This window comes from Austrofundulus limnaeus, unplaced genomic scaffold (genome assembly GCF_001266775.1).
Source record: "Austrofundulus limnaeus strain Quisiro unplaced genomic scaffold, Austrofundulus_limnaeus-1.0 Scaffold19, whole genome shotgun sequence".
Lineage (NCBI taxonomy): Eukaryota > Metazoa > Chordata > Actinopteri > Cyprinodontiformes > Rivulidae > Austrofundulus > Austrofundulus limnaeus.
Genome location: NW_013952421.1, coordinates 1,783,162 through 1,788,385, shown reverse-complemented (window position 1 = coordinate 1,788,385; position 5,224 = coordinate 1,783,162). Strand labels below are relative to the sequence as shown.

Genomic DNA, 5,224 nt, shown 5'->3' with positions numbered 1-5,224 from the left:
GTCCCGCCCCTGTCTATTCTGTCCAATGGGAGCAATGATCGTCACACTCGTGGCTTTGTTTACAAGTTATAGTTCATTTGCAAAAAAAGCACAATGTGAATGCAAACCGCACCAAATGAAAAAAAAAGTCCATTTTTGGTCCGGACCAAACAATTGGACCAAAGGACTTTCCTGGTCTGAATACACCCTTAGTCCTTCAAATGGACTTGTTTTGGTCACTTACACATACAAACAATACATTGAAATTCACAACCTCTGAGCAACAAGGCTAGAACTTAGGCTCCACTTTAGGGCCCCCCAGGGTGGGAACCATTGAGTCCAGCCACCTTTTGAACAATCCTTTTGACCACCTGTGTCCACGGCCTCATATTAGGTCCACTTCAGGCAGTACCTTACAGGCTGCTTTAACAAAATATATGTCGCCAAACTTCAACAAAAATAGCATGAGTTTGGTTCCAGTTTTGGAATTGTGTTGATAAAATGTCGTTTCAACAGGATTTGAGGTCGTGTTTRTTCGCCTTGGTGAAGCCCCGGCTAGGCTGTGATGGAGGAGGAAGTGTAGGTTTGACGTTAGAGGAAAGTGGGCTGAGCCGACAGAGGAGAGACGAGCTCAGGCAGAGGCGGGAGAGAGGAGCACAGACACGGCGGAGGAGTGGAGCGGAGCGGACGGAGCCATGAAGCGGGCAAGAAACTCCACCAAAACGACGAAAACCGGCCCCAAGAGGCGACGCAGACCGAGGCAGATGACCGCGGGGACGAAGGCGACCGATGAAATGGGTAAGAGCTCGAGAGAAATCGTCCGAAAGCGGAGAGAAGACAACATGGAGGAACGAACGACAGCCTAGGTGCAGTGTTGTAAAAATGGCCATGGTGTGCTGACAGGGAAGAACAGGAAAAAAAAAAAACCCAGTTTTCGAGTTTAAATCGTTTAAATTAGTGTTTTATTTGATATATTTCGCATGCTTGGTACTTTACTTTCAAGTTGGCTCCATCGTTGTGCGGACAAACTTACTTATTGTCGAAATTTTCCGAGTTATTTGAACCTACGCATTTAAAATTTCCTTTGTCCTTGAAAAGGGCAAATGCCCCTGTCTGAATTTACTCGATAAAAACGACAAAATCACGCAAATGTTTCGTTTTTTAAATGCTATATGACGATTAGTTGACATAAACACAACAACCTAAAGCACATTTTTGTTTGTTTTCACTATATTACTTTTTTTTAGCTTTCTTTGTTAAATTAGAATTTTTAAAAATGACTCAATTGATTATTTTTTTACATGTGGTTTTTACAAACACTTTGGTAATACTGTTTGTGACAAGATTATTAAAAAGGTATATTTTAATAATTAGGATTTTAAAACAAAATCAATAGATTGTGAGAAGTTGCCAAAATGCTTAAAATTGAATACTTGACAGTAATTTCTTGAATATTGACACCAAACAAAACTAAGTTTAACTTGATTGTGTACTAATGGTTTTGTTCGTTTTAAAAGCTTAGATATACTTCGAAATACATTATAGGGTGTTGGCTTTTAACCCTTGAAGCTACTGAATGGTGAAGTAATATAAATATGTATAAAATGCTTTCCTTCCAAGTGAAAATACTTCTACAGCACACATTAAGATACATTTTCATCCTAGAGATCTTTAACTAGACTTAGGTTAATTTGAACATGTCCTAAATACTGTTTAAAAAAAAAAAATAAGTACTTATTTTAATCCTTTCTGACATTGTCGTTGATACTTACACATTTAAAGACAGATATTATACGTATTGAAAATAGATRTTATGGAGTAGTTTATATTAGATATTTGAAACTCAGACATTATTTTTAAATCCAAAAGGTTAGTACCACTCTGCACATAACAAAATGTCCGCTGTAAGCCATTCTGAAATGGATGTCATTGTTTAAGGCTGATGTAATTGCATTTCAAACAACAAATACRTGCAAAAATAAAGCATTTGCATGAGTAAATATGCGAAGGATTATAAATTTTAATAGTGCGTAAATAAATTGGTTAATAGGTAATAAAATAATCTTGGGTATTTAAACAAAGAAAATTATGAGAGTTTTTAATAAGTTCAGATTTTGTAATCATAATTTTGTTTGTGTTTTACAGATCGTTCCTTTGATGTTTTCTGAATCTCGTTGGAGAGGAAAGATCATTTCGGCGATTTTGAATGGTACGTTAAATTTTAAGTAGGTGAAACAATTTAATCTTTGTCGTAACTGCTGTGTACATGTGGCCACCAGGGAGTGCTGTTGTCATTGAATTTCTACCTTATTTGTTTTTCTATTTTCGAAGGTTTGACATTTAGCCACTGCGAATCGAAAACTTCGGAAAGTCGCTCTGCGGAGGAACTTTGTAAGTACGATTTTAATGCTGCAAAACCTTTCGAAATGTCGTACGTTTTTTATGTTTTAACTGAAAGAATAAACAACACAACCCCCTAGTGTTAGAATTAGCAAGAAAATATTTAGAAAATAAAATTGCATGTTGTAGTTCAACTGATTTTCTTGTAGATTTCTTTCTTGGCTAGCTTAAAACTTATTTACGCCAACTAAAGTTATCATAAACACAGACTATTTAACTCATTAACTTTGCCTATCGTAGTTGTAGGCACTTAAGTCCAAATCATAACTTAATGTAAATTGTGATGTTTTAGTGTGTGGATGATTATAGCCAGCTAGCTAGCTTGGAGAGTAATTTTGTCGCGTAAATTAAATAAAAATAACTACCATATGTTGCTTAAAAAATGAAAATTATCTTAATTATCAGATGAAAACAAGTACATTTCAATATACATTTATAATCAGATAACCTACAAATTGCATGTTGTAACGCAATTATGTATAATTTTATGGTTTTATGCTTTATTATAACAACTCAAGTGACAACGTGCTTGTTGGTCGTGTTTAACACTTAACACTTTAGCATTTCACAATGCTTAAAGACTGACTTCCGCAAGAATAGACGAGTTTCAACATGCTATTTCATGAGGCACCTTGTGGGGGTGCTGAAGCCAACCCACCTCTGATGTGCTTTGGTGTCATGACGCAAGGTAGTAACAGACTTGAAATGGTCGACTTGCGAAAAGGTAAGCCGGCAGTGCGGCTCAGGATTGCCGGATGTACCATAATTGTATTTTTGCATTAGTTTCAGGGTCAATCAATAACTGGTATAAAAAAATCATAATTTTAAAATTTCTGTGCATTGACACAAGTTTTTTATTCACGCAAACACCTAGCCTGGCTCTTGCCTTCCTACACTGCTCCGATCAATTCTAGTTTCCCTTCTCTGCTCCGTCTGGCATTTCTCCCATAGGCAAGGATTGCGCTGGCAGATTTTTAGCCGAACCAATCAGAGAACAGAACGTTGATTTTCTGCGCAGTGTCTGCTTGTAGTTTATTTTACCTGGGCCAATCAGCAAACAGAAGGCGGAGTTTTGAATGACGTCAATTTTCTGCGCAGTGTCTGCTAGTTAGTTTAGCATACGGCAGTGGAGGAAAGGAATGAAGCCAGTCCGTCTTGATAAGGCTTCCAAATTAAAATAAATTTGTCTGACAAAGCAGCAATCGTCACGTTCGGCTCGGTACTTTTCTCCTCTCAGTAGGGTTTTTTACAGCGCACGCAATTTCCGGTTAGCTTCTTAGCTAAGCCTACTTCACAGCGACACACACTTCAACAGAGGCCATGCCTCCAGCAAGAATCGCTTTCTATAGCCGTGAGTCCAGACCCTCGTACGAAGCAAAGTGAAGGACAACAAGATTCTGGTTTTTACCAGGCTAGCAAACACCCAAAAGTCTGCATTCCCGCCAAGCTTGTTGCGCCCCTCCCCTCTCAATAGCGCCATTGCAAATCTTAACTCATACCTCACCCCGCCCTGACCGACACATAAAGCACATGCACCCCCGCACCCTCCCTCGGCACATACTGCAGTTTTGGTCAAAAAGTCGTAGTTTTAAAGTTACAGTACAAATATTTGCCCTTTCCTATTTGGCTAACCCTGCAGCCCAAAAATTTGATGAAATGATGACATCACTGTTCAATGTCGCAAAATTAAACAAGATGTTGATGTAAGATCGATGATACACAATAACTTGGTATTTAGCTCACAAATGATTATATAACCACAAAGAAGTGTGAGGGTAGTGTCTGTCACATTGCTGCACTGTACTTTACATTAACACGGCTGAGGTCACGCCTGTTCTGGTTCTGCAACGTTTGCTTCATTTTGGAAAACCTGTGTCTCTTCTGACTGTGGCTAGCTCAAGAACAGTATTTTTTACTAACAAGTTGTGGTTAGCAACTGTATTTTTTCTGTTTGCTTTTAACATATTTATAAACACTTATTTTTGTAATTGGAATAGAGGCACTGGTTACACAATGGTCATATGGGGGCATAATTGTCGTCCAATAACAAAGAGGCTTACAAAAGTCAACTTGGTAAATTCAGTATGTCTAGTTAAATGTATTGATTCACATTTGTTAGACAAGATTCACTCAGTTAGTTCTGTGGAAGTAATACTAACTTTTGGATGTACTCCTCTTGGCTACTTCTGGTCTCAACAATTCAACTCTCCTTTTTGCTTTTGTACAGCCCATTTCGCGTTTTTGTTGTACAATACAGCTGTGAAGATGAGCCTTTCTCTAAATTGCTTATGGTCATTTATGAATGAACCAATCAAGTTGGCCAGATAGGTTGCAGTAACATTTCAGCAGTGGATAAGCTTAAACTTGCATTGATAATGTCGCATTTTATTGACACGGGAAGGTTTCACTTGAAAGCTCATCGGTGTACAACGAAGACTCACCAGTTCCAATTTAATAAACAATATTTGGGCTTTGTGGTTAACTAGGTTTACAAATTAATACGGAAGTTCCTGTGTGTCGTCATCGATTTTTCCCTCACAAATAAATCTTTTGTTGAATAACGTGACATGGTAATCACACGCATGTCGTCACATTATTAAGCTACTGCATCTTCTTTTCACTTGTTTAGTGTTTTAACGTTTACTACCTTGCTTTGCTGCTCAAAGGCTCATCGGAGATGGGTTGGCTTCAAACCCTTCACCACCTCTGTCCATTCAGAAGTCTCTCAAAGGTGACCAGAAGGCATCTTTGGTGTGTCTTGAGAAAGATCCTTATGTCCGTTGATTTTAGCTTGCAGGTCTGCAGTTACATTCCAGTCCTGTAGGTGGCGATAATGAGCTGATTA

General features: G+C 38.2%; 1 protein-coding gene across 1 annotated transcript in view; it reads left to right on the top strand.

Annotated features, from left to right (window-relative positions):
- Positions 1 to 513: 513 nt before the first annotated feature.
- Positions 514 to 5,224, top strand: part of chd2 (chromodomain helicase DNA binding protein 2) — a gene marked incomplete at its 5' end in the record, with an annotated part of 28,331 nt that continues 23,620 nt past the window's right edge. The window contains 3 exon segments of the mRNA XM_014003536.1: positions 514 to 777; positions 2,125 to 2,188; positions 2,311 to 2,370.